Source organism: Rhinolophus sinicus, chromosome 4, assembly GCF_057876585.1.
Source record: "Rhinolophus sinicus isolate RSI-liver-muscle chromosome 4, RSI-T2T, whole genome shotgun sequence".
In the NCBI taxonomy this organism is placed as follows: Eukaryota; Metazoa; Chordata; class Mammalia; order Chiroptera; family Rhinolophidae; genus Rhinolophus; species Rhinolophus sinicus.
The window spans coordinates 118,159,144-118,181,178 of NC_142504.1; the positions used below are offsets into that span (position 1 = coordinate 118,159,144).

A 22,035-nucleotide genomic window follows, 5' to 3' on the forward strand; every position below is an offset into this window, starting at 1 on the left:
TGGCCCCGAGCAGATGCTAAAGAACTGGGTGCCCAACGCCTGCTGGCCAGAGGCGTAGGGGGGTCTTGGGAGGCCCTCGTCCCTTTCTCACCTGACCCCATCTGTCCCTTCACTGACGCCCCCACGGCCTACTGGAGAGTGATATTTCTGGCCTGAGCCAGCAGTGGTGGACACACTGGTATTAGGGGTGACCAGCCCTGGCTCCTGCCCAGCCTTGGTCCTGTCACGGGCAACGCAGTCCCACCTCGGTGACCCTCCGAGGAGGACCCTCCTCCAGCTCTCCAAACTGAGGGCAAACAGACCATGAGCACGTGCCCTGAGCCCCAAATGGCCACCCTGGATGGTGTCCTGGCCTCACTGCAGCCCGGGGCTTTCAGGCAGTGATGGGAGGTGTGACACAGCCAGGCTGGACACACGCACATCTCTCAGAGCCCCACCCCGCTGTCCCTTGGCCGGGCACATGCAGCCAGCACAGGATGTACCTGCTGGGAGCCAGAGACGCGGGCTAGGAAAGGGACATCGGCTGGGAAAGGGCCTCCCGAGGTCCCGTGGGACATAGCGGGGTGACCGCATTCCAGCTGCACTGATCCCCTCTCCCGGGAAGCTGGTCCCTCTCCCCAGTTCCAGAATGTCCTGTTTCTTGTGTCTTCTCTCTCAGGTCCTGCCGGCGGCCATATGTGCGTCCACCGATGAATAAGGAGAGGCCCCAGGTCCCCGCGGCCAGAAGCAGAGGTCAGAACAGCTAAGGACCCTCAGAAACGGAGGCTTTGCCAAATGCCAGGCAGTGATGGGGGCAAACAGCCCTCAGACGCAAAGGCCAGCATCTGGGGCGTTTCCCAGACTCTCGGGGCCTGCCTAGTGGCTCCTGCCCCCCAGGCCGGCCAGGGGTGCCCTATGCCCCACAAGCCCATGGTCAACACGAGCCAGTGCCACCCGCTGGACGGGACACGTCCAGTCAGTTCCCTGGGGGGACGGCTCAGAACACACGTCGGTGGTAGACTTCCCTTCCGGGGACACGGCAATGGCACCGCACAATTGCCACGCCCCCCGCATGCCCACAGCCCACACCACCAAGTCGGATGCCGGTAGCTCCAGACTGGCCATGGCAGTGACGTGTGGCCACCATGCAATAACCAGACCACCAGTCAGGTCTTCCTGTATTTCCAACGCTTGAAATTCATCCAGTCGCCCTTGAAACCAAGTCCACAGGCAACTGCTGTGGTGACGTCCCTGCCCGGTGACATCAGAGCACCTCCCACCTGAGCAGCCCCGTGTCACCGTGGGCCCTCGCTGGAGACCAGGCTGGGACGTGAGGGAGTGTCAGTGGAGTTTCAGAGGCCAGTCCCACAGCCTGTGAAAAATTCAAACAAAACTACCACTTTTCGTCCTTGGTGACACTGAAGCACTGCCAAGCTGTGCCCGTGAAGCTCGCCTTGGTCAGGGGACTCGCTCTGCCTCTGGATGTCCACACGCTGTGCTGTGAAAGTGCCTGGAACATGCTATGGCCACGAGATCCTGCACATCCTTGAGCTCCACACGCAGCCCCCGCTGGTCCCAGGTGAGGCTCCGGGACATGCTCACTCCTCTCGGCCTGAGTGATGCTGTCAGGTGGGGCTGCGTCCTTCTCTTCAGACCGTCCACAACATCTGTCCAGTGGGCTCCAGCACAAAGGCACAGGGGCCCCTCTCTACACAGCACCAACACTGACCAGGCAAAGGGGCCTCTTTCCCAATAAAACAAGTCCTGTCTTACTCCGGTCTCTGTTTTTAAAACCACAGATGTGTCCCCATGAAACAGCCGCCAATCACAGCGTCTCACACGTTTGTGGTCCTCACAGGCTTCACGTCTACGTCCACATCCACGGCGGGGAGACTTGGCCCCCACATGGCCCCAGTCCCGCTCCTCCCTGCTGTCCATGGCTCCTGGCCCCCCCACTCGCGTCCATGGGGTGTGGTCGTCCCCCACCCACGGGAGCTGCGGTGCCCCCCGCATTCACAGGCCCCACGTTCCTGACACTTACGGACGGCATCAGGTGCAGGACAACAAAAGTCAGTCCCCAGATCTACAAAGCCCAGCGTTCGCATGCTGAGTTTGTTCAGAACCGAGATGTCGCTCCTGCATCCGAGCCACCTGCACAGGCCACTTGCGGGCTGACGGGGTCAAGGAGAAGGGCGTCTGCGTGGGGCCCCGAGCGTCGCTCCCTGTGGCACAGCCAGCACGTCCACTGAGCCCTCCCAGGCCTTCAGGAGAGCCTGTCGGGCGCCCCTCACCCCGCCGCCTGTTGCCACCTTCGGTTTCACGTTTCCTGTCAACGCTGCTCCTGCTGACTGGAAGTGAGCTCTGCTTTTCGGCTGCCCCGTGGCTTCTGGACTTAGCAGACTTGAAATGAGCTCATAACGATTCAGACACACATCGCGGCTCAGAAGCCACACGAGACCGTGCTGGTGAGGGGAGCTGCGCGTCACCAGTACAGACAGACTGAAATTTACAGCCATGACCTGGGCCTCGTCGGGCCCCTGTGACAGGGTGTCGGGTGGATCGCTGCTTAGTCACCAGTTTGCTTGGCGAGGCTGCGTGGATGAGGAAATGCATAAAAGGTCAGACAGTAGGAGTTTGTCTAGACATTCTATTTTGGATTCTACACTCGGTGTTTCTGTAGCAACCCTTGCAAACACCAGTATTTTAGCGATATCATAAAGGCATCGCTGTCTTCTGTAATCAGGTGGAGCTGTTCAGCACAGCGTGCCCCCGCCCTGCGTTCAGCCGTGCTGTTGCCACGGCCTCGATTTAGGAGCTGGAGGGAGAGCCGTCAGAGGCCCCGTCCGGTCCAGGGCCTCCGCTGGCAGCGCCCAGCTCCTGGGAAGGACGCAGCGTGTGGGCGGAGACCAGGCCTCTGGACACTCGTCCAACGCTCACAGCAAACGTGCCACGCAGTCCAAGTGGATCATTTCCCTCGGGGCCTGGTGGGAAGGCTGGTTGTCGCCCTCCCTCACTCATCTCTCAAGGATTTGAGGCAGGCCTTCGGAGCACCAAGGAGTAGATGTCACACATGTGACTGAGGTGCCAAAGCTTGTCGTGCACTGGAGACGGGAGGGTGCAGAGAATTTGGGGAAGACAGCAGGGTGCTGTGAGGTCCCTCCAGCCCCCTCCCACTCCCGTCTGAGATGACCACTCATCTAAAAATACCCTTCCCCGTGGCTCCTAGCGGCTGGGGGCACTCGCATCGAGAGTCTCGCATCGAGACGGCAGAGGTCGGGGTGCCGCTCAGCACCCACCGAGCACAGGACGCCCACCGCTGAGCCATCCAACCCCAGGGTCAGTGAGACAGGGTGAGACCTGCTCTGGAGAATCCGCCATAAAAGAGAAAAACAATCTGCTGCGTGAAACGGTCCTGAAGGGCTGGCTTCGTTTCTGACGTTTTCATTATTATTGTTTTTACTGCTACCAGACTCCCTCCTCTACTCACCCACCCGGACGCCCTCCAAGTCGGCCTGCTCTGGACGCCTGCCCGCGTGCGGCCGACAGAGGGCTGGCAGGGCAGCCCACACCTGCCAACTTGAGGGCCGACGGCGGCGTGTGTTGCCCACTGCACTGACGTCGACACAGCCTGTCGACACGCATGCCGGGCGTCGGGAGCGAGTGCAAGAGGACGTGGGCTCCGGCGCGCAGGCTCCACAGCCGTGCAGGCAGCACTCAGCCTGTTTCCCTCAGTCACTCCTGCTCCTCACAGCGCAGCGCTGTCTGAACAGCTGGACCTGGGCACGCAGACCTTCCCTCTGGAAGCACGTCGGCCCCATCCCACTGCGGGTGCCATCCCAACGCACTGCCTTCCCGCCCTCAGACCAGCTCTTGAGACACTTTCAAGACGTGAGGATAGAACAAGGAGACAGAAGTCCTTATCGCTGTGGAAACCAAGAGGGCGTGTGGAGCCGTGACCCCCGCTGCATGTGAACCTAGGTGTACAGGCGCACGCTGCCAGCCTTGGGGGGTGCAGGGGGCGCGGTCGTCTCCGCCCTGGCCGTGGGAGCTGAGTCCCAGCTCGCGGCCGTGCGGTTTCTGAGCAATGCCAGCAGGCACACACAGCCGAGGCCACCCAAGCAGATGGCCCCACTCAGAGCCCCGCTTTCCAGGACGGGTCTTTCCTTTGGCTGCTGTGTTTGCACCTGGACTGGGGTCTGCACATGTCAGAGGGGGTGAAACCACAGCATGCCTGTCTGAGTCTGAACCCCAAAGAAGGGACCCCTGAGACCAAAGTTTGAGTCAAAGTGCATTTGGGAGATGACCCCACAAAACACCGTCGGGGTGAGGAAGTGAGCTGACAAGGACAGGAAGGCCAGCTTCTCAAGTAGGGGACTAGGGGACTGCCCTGGGGAGGGGTGCTTGGCTCAGACAGCAGCTCGGGGAGACAATACAGAAACAGTGCTGACTCAGTCCTCTCAGGGGGAGGGTGGGGGTGACGCCACCCCTTCGTGGTGATGTCAGAGCCCCCCAGCCTCTGCTGTCACACCCAGACAGGTCTTCCCACACCAGCATTTCATAAAGACCACGCAACTTCTGTTGACAACCACTAAACCCATACCATAGATGAATTAGATATAATCTGATAAATGTTGGAAAACATGTATTGTAGACTTTGAGCTTAAAATAGAGCATAAATGTCTCTTCTTTGTCTTCACTGAAATCATTTGGGGACAACCAGGAGACAGAGAAGCCAAAATACAAACATCATTTCTGACCAAAGTAGGAGACTCTGGGAACCCTAAATCATTCTACGTGTAGACGTGTCCACACTATTCCAGGACCGGGAATGGGTCAGCCAGAGCAGGACACTGCGCTCTGGGCTGGGAGACAGGGTCAGGGCCATGCGCTGGCTATGGGTGTCACAGGTAACAAGGACAGCCCTGCAGTGGCCTGCTGGTGAGGTGAGGTGAGGCGGGGAGGGCTCCCATTGTGACCCCACCCCCTGCAGGGCTGAGCTCTGGGGCTGGGGAGACGTCCCACTGAACCCCAGTGAGCAGCCCCAGCGTGAGTAGAGGCGCATATGTGGGGCTTTGCTGGGAACCAGGAAACTCCACCAGCTCTGGGCACTGTTTTGACCATCTCCTGTGTGAATTCTTGCAGATGGAAGATCTACAGAGAAGTCACCATGTTCAGTGATGACTCATAATCAAAAGGGACCTATGCAAAGATACCACAAGAAACAAAGACGGAGGAAATAGGAAGAACAAATGGCAGACAAAGGACACACGCCATCAAAGAATTACCCAGAACAGATGAAACTGTATTGACACATAGTGTCATGAATGCAAAGAAACAAAGGGGGAAAACCACGTCTCTTAAACAAGAGCTCAAGCAGAGATGTAAGAGCTCACGGAAGAGGCCAGCATTACTCGGTATCAAAACCACACATGGATGCCACAAGAAAAGAGAATGACAGGCCAATATCCATGATGAACACAGATGCAAAAATTCTCAACAAAATATGAGCAAACCAAATTCTGCAGCAGAGGACACGGATCGTGCACCACGGTCAAATGGGACTCACTCCAGGGATGCAAGGACGGTTTGACATCCACCAGCCGGTCGGTGTGACACCACGTAAACCAAACGAAGGATGAAAATCACATGAGCACCTCAATAGAAGCAGAAAAAGCATGTGACAAAATCCAACATCCATCTATGACAAAAACTCTCAACAAAGTGGGTGTAGAGGAAACGTATCTCAACATAATAAAGGTTGTGATGTGGAAAGAGCTAGAATTAACAGACTGATTCTGTTTACTCCTGTTTATCTCGTCAAAGTGATCACTTGAAGAAATTTCTCCCAGATTAAATTCTAGAAATAGTTGAGCTAATTTTGAACACTGGCTTGTTTTACTTTAGACATTATGAACGACATTATGTTTCTTTCCTTTGTTGTGTTTGCTGCTGGAAAGCACAGCACTCAGTTGACCAGAGTAGTGGGTTGAATGGTGGCCCCCCAAAGAAATGTTCCCTGGGAACCTTAGAACATGACCTGATGTGGAATAAGCATCTTTACGGATGTGATTAAGGTCCAGATCTCAAGAGGAGCCCCTCCTGAGTTATCTGGGTCGGCACTAAGTCCAAAGATGGGTGTCCTATGAGAACAGAAAGGAGACATGGAGAATCCCCATGGAGACAGAAGCAGAGCTTGGAGCCATTCAGCTATGAGCCAAGCGACGCCCGGCAGTGTTGGAACTTCTGGAAGTCAGGGGAGGGCTGAACAGATTCTCTTCAGGCTCCCAGGAGAACAACCCTACCTACACCTTCCTCTCAAACTCTGGCATCCAGGACGGGGAGAAAACACATTCCTGTTGTTTTCAGCACCCCTGGTCTGTGGGATTTTGTGACGGTGGCCCCAGAACAGTAAACAACCTGCCACGTCCACCAGGTGCTAGCACACCATGCTCCATCTCCATCCTCATTCCCTTCACCCTGGTTTCTCTACCTGGTTTGCTGTAACCTGCCATGTGGTCTGCATTCTGGGCACCCCCTGGATTTATGAACTGTGGCCCTGAGTGCACCACCTGAGGTGGCTTTGTTATGATTGTCCTGGGCACTGCCAGCTGCACACATGGCTTCCAGCCGACTGGCGCCAACACTTCCCCACCCGCCTCACCTCCGTACAGCTCCTTCACCTTCCTCACTTCCAAAGGCCACTGTCTTGAGTATCAAATGGTGTTATAATTTTGCATCAAACATCAAATGTGACTTAGAAAGTGTGTGGGGAAGGACAATGTGTGCCCATATTTATGCTGCTCTTTTTTTTTTTTTTTCTGTTTGAAAAGCTTCCTTCACCCATTTTTGGAGGGTAGGTTTGTTAGTGACAAATCCTTTTAGTGTGTGGATTCTGTTTTTGTTTTTGCCTGAGAAGTGTCATTTATTTTCCCTTCATTTCCAGTGGATAATTTGAGGTTGATCATGCTTTTGAAAAATGCTGTGCCTCTTCCTTCTGGCCCCAGGATTTCAGATGAGAAAACGGCATTCTCATCTGAGGAGGGGAGTTGGTGTTCTCCCACCAGGAATGTGTTTCTTTCTGGGTGTTGTCAGGATTTTTTCTTTGTCTTCAGTTATCAAAAATTTAATGGTGTATCTTCGTGTGGGTTTTGAGAGTTTCTGCTATTTGGGATTTCTCAGCCATCATTTACTTTAATAGTCTTTTAGCTGCACTCTCTTCTCATCTCCCTCTGAGACTGATGACATACAGATTTTTGTTATTGTCCTTTAAGTCCGTGAGGCTTGTTGATATAGTTTTCAGTCTGTTTCTCTGTTGCTCAGGCTGGATGAATTCTGATACATTCTCATGTTCACTGATTCTCTCCACTGCCACCCCTACTTCACTGTGAGCCCAAGTATTTATTTCTGTTATTGAACATTTTGTTCTATAATTTCCATTCAAATCTTTCTAATCCCTTTGTTTCCTTTGCTGAGAGTGTTTGTTTTCCCTCGTTCCAGGAGTGTTTCGAAGTCCCAGCTGAACCACTTCTGTGATGCTGCGTCGAAGGCCCTGGGGGACACTTCCCGCACTGGGGGCATCCGTGTCGGTGACAATCATCTCAGTCAAGTTGTGACTTTCCTCATTTTCCATTTTATCCTGAAAATTTTGTCTGCTTTGATAGGAGACCATGGGTTCTATCTGAATCTTTCATTTTAACCCACAGTCACCTATACGTGCCTGGCAGCCGGTCCTGGCCATGCTGTGGCTGCGGTCCTGATGACCGTCACATTTCAGAGCCCCGGCAGCACTGTCTGGGCAGCATGGTGTCTTTGGTGCCATGAAAGTTCCCACTGGTCCTGCCAGTGCCACCTGAAAGGCACGAGGGGCTTCCCCAAGCCAGACCCCTGGGTGGGGAGGGGCTCTCTGGCCTATGAGGAGGAAGGGGCTACCAACGCAGACCCCACACTGCTGCAGTGAGCCCCCACCCCACCTGCAAATGGGCCCCTGTGGCCGGGTCCCTTTCCTGGCCTGGCTCCCAGTATCTCTCGGCACGTAAGTCGGTCAGGGAGGAGTGAACCTACCCAGGCTGGGCCACGGTCTACGGCTATACTGGAGCTGGTGGCCGTCCTCGGGCACATGTGGGTTGTACAATGCCCTGCTGCTGCATTGCTCCCCGGGTCCTGGGCCCACCTCTCGCCCGCCTCTCGCCCCTCACACAGCTCTGATCCCAGGGCCCATAGCCTTGCTGAGCCACGTGGTCAGGCCACTATCAGCTCTGCATTTTTTAGAACAATTTCCAGCCCCATCTGGGACAGGCAGGGCACATACAAGGACAGCAGTGGGCAGACAGAGAAGGGCCCTTGGGAACCCACTGCTCCACCTCCGGCTGCAGGAGGTCAGAGCCCAGGACCCCAGATGGCTCTGAAGTCCGACCACCCTTGAGGGGAAGAAGCCAGGTCACCCGTGGAATCCTTCCTGAGAGGTGTCTGCCGCCCACGGAGCCGCCCCGCTCCCCAGCCTCACTCCCGGTAAATCTCCGGCAGGTTTAATCCCGTCTCCACTGCAAGGCCTGGGCCGTCCTGTGCTGCCGACTGTCAGGACAAAGGGGACAGGGCTGTTTTCACAAGCTCGCAGCCGAGCCCGGACAGGTCCTTCCTCCCTCCTCCACTGTCCTGGTGGACGCTGGGCTGTCCTTGGGCCATCGCCCCCCCTCGGGGGCCAGGAGTCCATGCTTCCTGTGATGCCGCTTCCTCCGACTGGTTTTCCCACCCCCCACGTCCACTCAGGAAGGACCCCCCACACACACAAGCCTGTCCTCCCTACTCGGCTGACAGCCAGGAGCGACCCTGACAAAGCTGGGCGTCTGGTGAAGGAGTACAGGTTTTCACTTCCAACCATTTCCTGAAGAAATGGGGTGGGAGACGTGGGAAGGGCTGAGGAGGTGGGAGGGAGTGGGCACAGCACAGAAACACCCCAGACTGCACACGGGCAGCAGGGCTCCTGACCCGCTGCCCCTCAGGCAGGATGGCAGCCACCACCAGGAGAGCAGCCAGCATCCCCGTGAGGCCACCTCCATGTCCCCCACACAAAGGCCGCTCTGTAGGCTGCTGGCTCCGGAGGGGTTGGGCCCACTCGGCCGGGCAGCCGCCCCCTCCCTTGCAGGTGCCCTCAGTTGGTCGGCTTCACCCCACCGAGGCCCCACCTCTCTGACTGGCGAGAAGCAGCTGGCATCACTGAGGCTCAGAACTGCAGCCCAGGCATCCTATGGCCTCCATCCAGCTGCCACCAATGAGCTTCTTGCAGTCACACGCCCCTTCCTCTGGGAGCCCTGAGACCCTCACACCCATGGGCTCCTCTGCCAGGAGAGGGGGTACGTCTACAAGTCTCCACCCATCCCCCCTGAGAGGCTGGTCAGGCAGGGGAGCAGCTTTGATTGCAGCTGCCCTACAAGGGCTCCAACACCCTGGCTGCGGGGGGTCGGTGAGGTGAGGGCTGTTGCTCAGACGTCAGCAGGGCCCTCGGCACACGTCCAGTCGCACCTCGGTGCTGCCTCTGCCGTGGGAGGCAGTGTCGTAATGGAACAGCTCAGCCACTAATTAGCAGTGACCTTGGCAAGGTCCCTGGGCCTCAGTTTCCTTCCATAAAAGGAGGGGCCGGGGGAGGTGAGGACTGGCTCAGGTTGAAGCCAAGGCGTGGGGTGGCCCCGGGGCCCCAGGAATCACCACCCAGAGAAACAGAAACCTGAGAACAGCGACACACTGCTCAACAAACCCCAGACAGGCCTCAGGCTCGTCAGCCAAGCGTGGCCTCGAGGGCCGGTGAGGAACGCCACCCCCTGCATTGGAACAGGCCCCGGGCACTGCCGCAGTCACATGGGGAGCCCTGGTGCAGACGCTTACCCAGGCCCGGTCCCAGCCAGATTGTCACCCGCAGTCCCCTACCCGCCTGGAGGCGGCCCAGCCCAGAGCTGCCCGTGGACGCCCCTCCCTTGCCTCAGGCTTCGGCTGCAGGAGATGGCGCTTCTGCCTGTCCTTGTCCAAACTCAGCCAGACAGGGGCTGTGGCCGCGTGAACACCACCCTGCAGGCCCACCCTGCTGCCAAAGATACATCAGGAGTCTGTTTGGGACAGCACAGCCCACAAACATGGCATGTCGCCGTCACTGGGCCCGGAGCTGGGTCACACAAGCTCTCGAGTGTTCCTCCCACTCGGTGGGGTCACTGCCTGCCATCCGCCCACAGACGGGCGTTGAGATCCGAGCCGTCCCCACGAGGGCACAGTGAGCACAAGGAGAGTCGACGTGGCTCCGACACACTCACTCCTGTTCACGCAGGAAGAATATTCAGGGGAGTGAGTGGCCCCAAATGTTCTTCCAGGAAACTTACTAGACATGAACTATACACCGGCCTCTGACAGCGTGGGGTGCAGGGGGTCAGCAGGCCCTGCCTTGACAGTGGAAAAAGTCCTGCTGATAAGGCCCACACTCCACGCGGGTCAGGGATGGAACGGCATTCCCACTGATACCTCGTCCCTCATACATGACATCAACTAAACTCACCGGGGCACCGCTCTGGGCCACCTTGTCTAACCCAGTTGTTCCACAGAAAGAAAAGATTGCCGGAACCTGCCTCAGACGTCACTATTAACCTGTGTCAGAGCCAGGACTGAGCAGACGTCACCACTACATTGAGTAGAACCAGGAGTGACCAGATGTCACCACGAACTGGAGGCAGGTCCAGACCTGACCCGACACCCCCATCCCTAGTGTCCTGACCAGGTGCTACCCCAGCCCCAGGCCCCTCCTGCCACCTCCCTGCCTCGTCCTCCTGCCCCCAGGATGTGTGCAGCCTGGAGGGGCCCCAGGTGAGTAAGCAGGTAGCTGTGGAGTATCCTCAGCCTGATCTCAGCAGGATCACCTTTCCTGGTGTTGTCACTATGACTCCGACCAGGTCCCACTCTTGTCAGCTCCCTACTTACCCTCCCCGCCTCCTTAGAAAGAGCTCACCCTGTGCAGCTGGGGAGGTCACCTCTGCAGCTCACATCCTACAAGGAACCTCTGTGGGGTCACGCCCTTGGGACTCTGAGCTGTGTGTCTCTCTGTGACATACAGGTAGGAGTTTTGTGTGAACTTCAGAAGTTTCACACTGTCCTGTGATAAGAAGGCTGGGCCCAGGTGACTTTGGGGCTGTCACTGTGGGCAGAAGTGGCCGAGCTTCCCTGGGTGCCTGGCTTCAATGAGCGCTCTGTGGGACCCCAAAGAGGCAGGCGTGGGGTTTGGGGACAGCTGTTGGAACCTCCCTGGCAAGACCTAAGCTCGATGGCTAGATGCGCATTCCAGTGCCATGTGCTTAAATGCCATGACTCACCTTGGAGCACGAGCATCATGTCACAGCGTCCTGCGAGGAGGCATGGAGACATCAGGGGACCGGCCAGGGGGGCCTTGGAGGGCGAGGTGGCCCGATAAAGAGGGACATGTGCAGAGAGACACAGGGCCTCGCCCCAGCCCCTCAGTCATTGGAAAAGCCACAGGGCCCACCCTGAGGGCGTCCTGGCCAGCCCAACCACTGGCCTCACCCCAGAAAGCACAGCTGAGACCCCAGCTCTGCCACCTGCCAGCTGTCTGGCCTCCGATAAGATTCAGATCATCGGGAGATGGTCACAGTCTAACGTCTCACCTCAGGGGTGAACAGAGCTGAAGAAAGTGTGTCAGGGCCTGGCAGACACACAGCCACCATCACCAACATACGTCTCCCTCCTGCCCTGTGATGCATGCGGCCTGTCACCGAGGAGAGTGGGGACCTGCCTAGTGGGTGTGCACGGTGCCTGGTGAATGGACGGATGGGTGACTGGTCTGCTTTTTGAGTTCCACAGGGACGGATGGCCTGGGGACACAAGACATGCGAGGTGGCTGGAACGGGGGCAAAGGATGATCCGCCCATTTGCCAAATCGTTTGAATCAGATTTTTTAAACTGGGAAACGTGTCACAGCAAATGTGTCAAATTTGTTCGAGCAAGGAGGAGGGGAGGGGAGAGCAACTAAGCCCAGCCCACGTGACGTGTCTTTACAGACGGGTAAACTGAGTTCTGGAGAAGTCAAGAACCTTGCTTGTGGCAAGAATAGGGCGCCCTCCTGGTGTGGAAGGTTGATTTTAACACCATGCAGCTGCCCAGCTCATTTCTCATTAACTTGCTTAAAAGGGGCCACTGGTGAGTGAAGGCCGCGGCTCTCAGCAGCACCGCAAACCAGCACCCTGAGGTGCAGAGCTTCTGGTCTGCTCAGGCCACGGCGCCCGCGGGGCCGCGACTACCGTGCGTTCCCGAAAAGACCTCACCAGACCATCAGCTCTAATGCATCTTTTGGAGCAAAAATTAATATAAGACCTGGTATTATATATTTGTATTATATTATATTTATTATACTATTTATATTATATTTATTATTTATATTATATTACATTATATTAAATACCTGGTCTTATATTATAGTAAAATAAGACTGGGTCTTATATATAAATTTTTGCTCCAAAAGATGCATTAGAGCTGATGGTCCAGCTGGGTCTTATTTTCGGGGAAACCCAGTAGGTCCCAGCTACCCTTCCCTGTCACCCACCCACTCTAATCGCTAGCGGAGCAGCCCCAGTTCCTGCCTCCAGGGGGTGCGGGAGAGCCACTGGGGTTTGTGTGACTTGTTTGTGTGACTTGTGTTTTTTTAACCACTGGAGAGTTTCTCAGGTGAACCAGGGAGTTTCCAACAGCCCGAGTGAGTCTGAGCAGTTCCTGAATGTCCCTCCAACAAAGGTGCCAGGAGAAGCCCATGGAAGGTTCCACACTCATCTGTAACTGGCAGAAGAACCAGCCCTTAGGAGGACAATGTTCCGTATGAACGATGCCTTATTCTGTAAGAATTTCATTAGAGCAATTATCTCTTAACATGTGGCTGAGCTTACAGACGGTGCTGCGTTTCGTAACAGGACCATCCACCACAGCATTCACAGCCGACACGAGCCCCACGGCCGACCCTGTACGTGCGTAACGCACTCATTAAGCAGTTACAAATCACCTATTAATCCTCCAAACGCCCAGCAACATGTATGCATTCCTCACCTCACAGTCGGTGCTATGAAATCGATTTGAGTAAACAAGATGCAATGCAGGAGGTAGCATGTCAGTGTACAACTTAGGGCATGAATTGAACGCCTCTGTGCAATTCAAGTCATAATTAACCCCCGGGAGCAAAGTGTCACAATAGCAGCAGCCCCACTCAAGGCTGGGCCTGCACAGCCAGCCCACGCGGCCCGCACGGACAGTCTGTGCATCCAGGACGGTCTGTGTGTCCAGGGCCTGCCTTCCATGGGGACCTTAGCCCTGGTTTGCCCTAACCCTGCAGCCACCAGCACGTCCATCCTGGGACCCAGCAGAGAATGGGAAGGGGCTCCGCAGGGAGCACATCAGGGTAGAACGCCGACTGCATGGATCCTTCCCAAATGCAGGTAAAACTGAGTAATTAAAATCTAACACAGCACCGCACCCTAATCTAACCGGCCCTTTCTCTTCTTCAGCAGAAGGTCTCACTCACATGTGGAATCTAAAATAACCAAATCACAGACGCAGAGAGCAGACTGGTGGCGGCCAGAGGCAGGGTTAGGGTGCTGAACTGGGCAAAGGTGGTCAAACAGTACAAACTTCCGGAAGAGAGAGAGCAAATACAAGTGGCTGTCCCTGCGCAGCCACGGGTCTGTCTGGCTGACCGAGTCAGTCAATGGGTGTCCCTGGGACTCTGCTTTGCTCCCATTACTTTGTACTGGAAAAATACTTCGGCCCAAATGTGATTATTTTAAGATACATAAATTTATAGTTTTTTTCAATGCGAAAGTTTACAAAATTGGCTTGAGGCTGAAAGCTAGGGCTGAGGGGTAGAGGGAGAGCTGCGGGTGGCAGGCAGGGCTGCCCTGGACCCTCCTCAGTGAGAGGCGGTGTTTCTGGGGGGAGACACTGGGGAGAACAATGTCAATGGCACCGGGGCGGGGCGGGGGGCACCCAGCCAGACGACAGGAGGGACGTTCTCCGGCTGAAGTCAGAGAGGCTCCTGCAGACCCACCTGTGCTGTAAGCAGCAGACCCCAGGCTCACTGCCTCCTTTCAAGGCGTACAGTCGGTTTGCTGTCTGCTCGGAAGCACAGCATCAAAGGCCCAGTTACCCGCCCTCTGAACTACATGACACCTGCTCTTTGCCACTTTGTCACCCTACCACTGACTGTATTTTCTTCAATGTAGAAGCCTCAGCTCCCTTTGGGAAACAGGTGGACTTGCCCCTCCCCGCACACCCCCTCCTTCCCCCTCTGCTCAACAGGCCTGCTGCCCCTCCCAGGGAAACGAATGCGAGGGGTAAAGTCAGACACACAGACTGTGGCCCAGGTGTGCAGCTATGTCTTTAAAATGTAACCATGAGGTAGTGACTGTCCTTCCACAGTCACACATGAAATGGCAACATCTAGTGGCAATTCTAACGAGCGGCATCTGACATAGTGACGTGTGTACACAGGATCCAGGATGTCTGCACAGGCGCGGCGTGATGTGAAACCACAATTTCTAATGAGAAGCCTCACATGACCTCAATTCACAGTGTTAGGAAGTGTCAAGCTCCTTTCCCACCTGACCTACTGCTCTGCGCCCCGTCCTGCCAGGCCTCCCCCAGTGGAGACCCTGCTACCGGGGCCTCACACACGGGACCAGACGCTCAGCGGGGGCTCCATGGCCTCGGGACCCCCGGCCGCAGTCACGTGCTTCCTGCCCAGCCCCGAGCAGCTGGATGGCGGGTCCTCCCAGGCCAGGGCATCTTGAGGGACCCCTAACCCCAGCCCCCCCAACCTTCCCAGCCGCACCCCCACTCAGGGACAGAGAGGAACTTCAGCAGGAGCTTTGGTGCTGAGACAAAGTTCCTGAGGTGCCCAGGCCCAGCCACCATCCTGCAGGAAGGAGGAGGGCTGCCTCTGCACGGAGAGCAGACCTGATGTCTCAACACGTCACCATGCCGGCCACCCTGACTGTCTGGCCCAATTCCCACAGCCCTGCGGCCCCGCCAGGTGGCGGGCTGTCCTCCAGGTGCCCAGGCCTGGGCCTGTGAGCTCGGGGCCTCCCCCATACCCGCTCCATCTCATCTCAGCACAGGCTCCACCGAAGCAGCAGCCCAAGGCCCCCGAGATAGTAAGTAATGGGGGCCGGTCCCGTCCCTACAGGCTGCCCCCTCCTTGCAGCCCCCAGGAGGGTGACTTGGCTGGTTTAGGTGCTGAGGTCCCCACACCCCCAGAGCTCTGTCTCTGCGTCTGGAGCGCGAGGTCTGGGGTCAGCTGTCCCAGGGCCGTGCTATTGCAGAGGGTCCTGCAGTTAAAGCCACTGGCACACAAGACGCATAAACACCCAAGACGCCTCTTGCTCTGTTTGGACGTCTCCTCCAGCAGCACTGACCACATTGCTGATTCCACAGGTGTTGGCTTCTAGAGCTGACGTGTGTGCCAGGACCCTGGGCCCATGTGGCCACCGGGCACTCCAGTCCTAAGTGCCCACCCACCCCACCCAGCCAGCAGCGCCCCCGCCTGCCTGTCCTGAGCCTGGGCTCTACCAGACTCTCGACTCTGGGGGAGAGGACATCTGGCCTCAGGTCGTGGCAGCCACTGCCCAGGTCCATAATGTCCCCACCCAAGCCCCTCGGAGGCCGGGACCCAAGGGGCATGGGCACCACTGTCCAGCAAGCTCCTGACCACACCAGGCACTCTGAGGTGACAAAGGCCCCTTCCCCACTCGGGGACCTTCCCACAGCTCGCTCCAGCACCCCTCCTGGGGCACAAGTGTGAGTCCATGTGCATGGTCTCTGCTGTCCTGCCGGCAGTGGGGGGAGCAGACTGCATGGCCCTGGGTTAGGAGGCCCCCCACCCCTGCACTTGGGGAATTCTCTAAAAGGGCTCTTCTACCCTCCAAAGAGATGGGAGGTGAGACCCATGCATCCCTGGGCGACGGGGGGGCTGTGCTCGTGCTCCAGGTGGGGTCAGCAGGGAGCCCCCAGCCATGAGGTTTTGGGCCTCAGGCAGGAGAGCCCCCATGGCAATCAAGCACCCTCCTTGCTGACGCAAACCTGCAGCTCCTGCCACGAGACCTGCAGGGCGGTGCTCAGCGACAAAGGAGGGTATTTTCTTTTTAAATCCTGAATTTTATTCTCTCCTCATACCATTGTTATTCTCCTTCACTTCTAAATGGTTTAATCAACTTTTACAGTCGAGTCCCCAGGCCCCACAGGCAGTGGCCCCAGCTAATGTCTCAGGTTCTGACGGTATTAACACTCCACGCTATTAACTGAACCCCGTCACTCCTCAGGTTCCCGCAGTGTGCCCCTGCTATGAGGACCCCACGTGACAGTTAGCGTCAGGTGTGACAATTTCTCAGACTCTTCTTTTGACGACCTGGCAGCTTTGAGGACAGTCACGCATCCAGGCCACATGTCACCACAACTCATCACTGCTGCCCTTCACCCTGAGTACCTGGTGACCCCAGAGGGGGGCCTCAGTCACAAGACTCCTAGGAGCCCAGGGACTCCTTCCAGTGCCCCCCCCCAGGGCTCGTGGGGGCCCCTGGCAGACATTCACTTCAGGACCTGGGGCCCACGGAGCCACGAGGGGTCACCAGGGGTCAGTGCACGTCCCCTCGAGTCCAGGAGCAGCTGTGGGTGGGAGGGGCCGCTGTAATCTAATATTTCCCTCTGACTGCAGCCATCGCACGCTAAGAGCCGCTCTCCCTTAATTAAGCTCAGCTCCCAGATCCTTTCAACCACGCAACTTTAAAGAACCATGGATCTTTCCAAATTAGCTTTGAATCTAAGAACAATAAGACAGCAAGGGCTGAATTAACTTACAGTGAGCTGTGAGAACTCGTCTGCGGCTTGTTTTATGAACCAACAGTTAGTCACCGTGAGGTCGTCCCAGGCCCTGAAGTGGGGGCGACTGGAGGCTTGGGCACGTGGGGGGGGTGACACGGGCCCACAGTGTCTGCTCCAAAGCCCATTCCATAGTCCAGAACGAGATAGTTTTTTCTCCCGCACATCAGCTCCCAACATGTGTTAAACTATCAAAACGAACAAATAAATAATAAAAATGGAGCTGCTTTAAAATGGAGCAGGTGCTGCCCTCCTAGAGGGACTGCCTGCTATGTCTAAGGCCTCAGACCTCTGGGATGTTAACACCGCAAAGCAACCTTTGGACCGGACCTAAGCAACATTGTGTCCCAAAGAACTGTTTGCAAAGATACAAGAAAGCAGACATCAGGACTACAGAACTGATGACTGCCGGACTGAAAATTAAAAACACCATTTAGAATTAACGTCACTATGTTATCCCCACCAATAGCAACACCTTCCTTCCGTGGATGTAATTGTCCCCCTTCCTGTTCTCATAAATACCCTCTGCCTTGGTCTCCTCATGGGAACATTGCTGGGGCACCTGCCGGAGTCAGTGCTGCCCGAACAGCTGTTCTTCGACCTCAAATAAAGCCGCGTTGCCTCTGACTTCGAAAGGCCTTTGTCCTTAGGTGAACATATTGCAGACTACGAAGGGGCCCGAAGTGGCCTCACCTTCTTGGACCAGCGTCCCCTGGAACGGGGTTTGGTACCTACAGGGCCCCCTGTGCTCTCTGCTTCCACGGACCACTGTCACCATGACCGAGAAGTCTTCTCAGGTTCCCAGACCCCTAGTTTGGTTGAAGTCAGAATTGCTTTCTCTGAGATCTGGAGGGGATGATGGCTGGGTGCTGGCGGATGCCACAGGGGTGTGGGCGGCCCTCTTCCAATGGGTAAACACCCCTTTAACTGTGCTCCTATAAAATCCTTTCTTTAATTGATAAATAGAAGTTTCTAAAAGACAAAATAATTCTAAATGAATCCTAAAAGAAACTTTGGCCATCTGAGCAGGTACTTTAAAATTTCTGTTTGTTTTAGCTAAAACCTGATAAGCTATTTCAAAGACGCCAACAACTCTATGTTCAGAAATTTGACAGAATTAGAAGTCTAATAGGATTTTTTTAAAGTCCTCTCAGCAGCTTTCAAGGTCTTTCTACTGATAACCAGAAATGTAAACACACCCCCCAGCTGCCTAAGACTAAACAAACCAAAGGGAAAAAAGGGAGAAAGGCCTTTTTATTTTTAACGTATGAAGGCACGGAGTCACATGTCCGTAGGCTGTGAGGTGGTCACCTGCGCCCACCCAGGTCTACAGTCATTTCGTCCATCAGGGAAGCTGGTGCTGGTACAGGGCCTGACGTGGGCACAGCAGGGATGGGGCTCCGGGGGATGGCAGGGGCACTGAGGGCAGGGGTCCTGTTGGCACAGGGCTCACCCGCAAGAAAGAGGTGACGAGCGTCAGGACAGTGGACGGCCAAGGACGGGTGTAAGAGGCTGCCGTGAGCAGAGGCCCACGCCCGGCCGTCCAGCCTGTGGGGGCAGTGTGTTCTTGTCGTGGGATGGGTGTCTGCAGGGTCGGGTGGAGGCCTTCCCCAGGAGCCCTGGCCACTCACGCCCACAGGCTCTGAGAAGGTGGCCAGGCCTGTGAGGCAGAATTGCCAAGATGCCCTCTCTGTGGGCTGACCCCTTGAAGGTCATGCTCAGGTCCCAGGAACGATGGTCAATGGAGACAGATGGCCCGACGGGGAGAGGACGGAGGGGCGGCGCCTGCTCCCAGTTGGCAAGACTTCCTCGGGATGTGAGGGTGTGTGTGTGGTGCCCAGAAAGCTGGGCCAAAGCATCCAGTTCTCCAGAAACGGCCAAGGCCCCAGTGCCCAGAGCCAGCAAGGGGACAGCAGCGCTTCCTGTCCCTCAGCCGCCACACAACAGGAAAACCATCTACGGTGGGCTCTCCAGGCACCACCGAGGCCACCTGGAGTGGAGAGGGACTCTCCGGGAACAGCAGGCAGCACTGCCCTCATGGGTGGGCTCTGAGAGGGGAATTTAACTTGACGGAAAGAAAAAGATAATTTGCTATTTTGCGTGCGCCCAGGTCAGCAGAGGAAGACTCACGAGTGCTGCGTGTAAACCTGGGACCAAAGAGATGGAGTCAGCCATGAGGCCTGGGAGGGGAGGAGACCCTGGGATCCCCAGCAGGAGCTGGCAGCCCTCACCCCTGACGCCTCGACCCCACGCAGGGTGCACGTTTTAGTTACATGTATTTATATCACTATGTAACATACGTAACGACATACGAGTCTATTACGTGCACACGTTTAGGAAGTAACTGCGCTGTCACATTCAGGACAGGCCTCCAGCCAATCACCAGCATCAGGGAAGTTCAGTCTAACGTCCCCACGAGCCCTGAATTAGCAAACCCCGACCCGCGGCTCTGGTTCCGGAGGAAATCCGGGTTAGGGCCCTTTGAGCCCTGGTCACGTTTGCACCAGCCCAGCCCACAGGCTGTATGTGTGCTTCTTTTTAAGGTCTCCTGACTCAATACGTACGCGGCTTTGTTAACTTTAAACTCTAACCCCTGCCTGGACGAGGCTCATCTGACACACGTTTCCTCCGCGAGGCACCTGGCAGCCCCCGGAGCTCGGGGACACAGACAGCACTCCAGCATTGCCCTTGGGGCCACTTCAGCAGCGAGCTCGCCCTCAAAACCACAGAGGTGGGACGAGCGTGGCAGAATGGCAGACGATGGCCCTCAGCCTGCACGGCGTCTTGGCCCCTCCTGGGAGCGCACGGCTGTCTGGGTTTGCACCTGCCGACTGATTTCTCTGGGGTTGTGACGATTCCAGCGTGCCACATGTTCTCACATGAAGGGTGTACAATTGACAGAATATCCACTCAGAATTTCTTTCTTTTTAAGAATCTAGAGTTGGAATACTTTTACTGCATTGCCAAAATTTTCCACAATGAAAATGTGTTGCCACAAAAGTCAAAACACATTTTTTTAAAGGAAGAACAAGAAGCCATACTCCAGACACAGTGCCCGGAGCTGACGTGGCTGCCACACCATCATCACCTGGGCAGGAGACTGTCCCCGAGGGCCTGCAGGGCGACCCTGGCGGCCACCAAGCCGACAGGAGGCCGGGAAGAACGGGTGTCTGTGGGTGTCTGTTCGTTGTGTTCTCACTCACCGTGGGGAAAGGGGAGGAGGGAAGAAGACCCTCCCGCGCTGGGGTCCCCAGGGGGCAGCCGTGCTGTGCGCAGCTTGCGAGAAGGGCTCTGGTCCAGCATGGTCTGCGTCTGAGTGGGAGTCGAGTGACCTTGAATCTGGAAGGCTAACACTGACAGCCCTGGCAGAATGTGGCTAGAAATCCCAAGGTTGCCGCTTCTCCTGTCCTGGGCTCAGGGCTCCTCAGGATGCGTCTTTTCCGAGGGAAGGTTATGGCTACAGGCCTTTCACTCAGGATGAGAGTTCTAAACACAGAGAAGTGTGGCTGGAGCCAGTACCCCTCGTTTCTTCCTGTACTTGTTAATATACCTCATGTCGCACACCAAATGTGTCCTCACGTCGCATATCAAACGTGTGTCCTTCTCAATGGGACCCAGACAGAGTGACAAGAAACAGACGACATACCCACGCCAATCACTAGGCCTGTGGGTGATCAGGTTCTCTCGTCTGCCAGCTCCTGTCTCTTGTGGGGTCTCCTGTGCCACCACAGGTGACAGCAGCACCTGATGTCACACAGACTGCAGGGGAGCAGGGGGTCAGCATCTCTTCTCGGTGACCCAGGCCCCCAGTATGCCCCCATCACAGCACTGTGGTGGTATTTTTAAATGCATGAATGAATGATTTGACCCAAGGACGGCGCGTTTGCAAACTAATGAAGGCACGTCTAACATGAAGCTTGGTGTCACTGACGTGGAAGTAGGCAGGGACATTTGCATTAAGTTTTGGTGGTGGAGACAAGGCCATGGGAGGTTGCTTGGTCTTACTGAGAGAGGAATAATTTCCTAAATAGAAATTGTAACATTAAGATGACGCATCACAGGGGACCAAGGATACAAGGAAAACTGGCTTCAATTCCATGAGTGCAGACCGTGTCAGGAAGCCACGGGCCACAGCAGCTGACTCCCAGAGCCCCCAGTGTAATCGAAGCCCAGCCCCACCCAGCCGTCCTGCCGCCACATACAGGGGTCAACTTGTTCTTTAAAAGGGTGGCCTGGCTTGGGACAGTGGTTACAAAGGGCTCATGTCACCGAGTAGAGCAGAGAGGGCACAGCGGGGATTAGCTCTGGGTCCTGTCACCTTTGTCACGCAGACACCACGATGGCGTGGGAGCCGGTGCAGGTTGGATCTGGGCTTAACGTGGAAAATCTCATTTGGATCAACGCAAGGAGGAGGGCAGACACCAGCATGGTCCCCGCCAGCTGCCAGCAAGGTTTTGATGACATTGCAGCTGACAAGACCTCTTTGGAACCCGAATCATGTGGTGACATGTCAGAACATTTTTCCATAACTCTGGAAAATAATCTTAACTTTTGTAGACGCAATCTCATTGAGCAGTGTCAGGAGTGGAGGGGCAGAGTCACAGAGCAGAGTTGGGGACAAGCGGGAATTTCAGGGTCAGAGAGGGGCAGTACTGCTCTCCTGTCAGATCCTTCTTCAAGAAAGGCGCTGTACAAAATTCTTCCTTTGTGATTAAAAAAATCCATCTATAACCCGTCATTCAGATGACTGAGCTGTATGCCCATTGGGACTTCCCGGTGACATTCCGCAGAAGGGGGGACCCCAACTCCCTGAAGCGAGTCAGAGTCCAAGTGTTAATAACCAAGTGCTGACAAAGGGAAGGACTTGGCTTCTAGAGTTCTCGAGAATTTTCTAGAATTACCTGAATAGCGAGGACAAAGGGCTTTCCTCTGCCCTGGCCCTTTGTCACAATGTGCTGGCTCTGAGGGTGACCCCTGCCCAAGGCTGAGGGACTCGGAAGCGGGTGTGAGGCCCCTCTGGCAGCAGCTGCTTCAGCACCGTCATGTCACACACCAAAAACCAGGGATTCTATACCCAGGTCCTATGCTCACAGGACAGGCTGGTCCCTGTGACACGCGGCCTTGGGAAGGCTGAGTCCGCCCTGCCCAACCTAG

General features: G+C 56.1%; 1 long non-coding RNA gene across 3 annotated transcripts in view; it reads right to left on the reverse strand.

Moving 5' to 3' along the window:
- Positions 1-17,374, reverse strand: part of LOC141573120 (uncharacterized) — a 34,233-nt gene extending 16,859 nt beyond the window's left edge. For 2 of the 3 annotated variants that reach the window (XR_016021218.1, XR_016021217.1), the window contains exon 1: positions 483-2,483. This is a non-coding gene — a long non-coding RNA (uncharacterized LOC141573120). Of the gene's footprint in view, positions 1-482; positions 2,484-16,860 lie in introns of those variants that run through there. The other variant, XR_016021219.1, reaches the window with a different exon arrangement.
- Between the last annotated feature and the right edge of the window lie 4,661 nt (positions 17,375-22,035).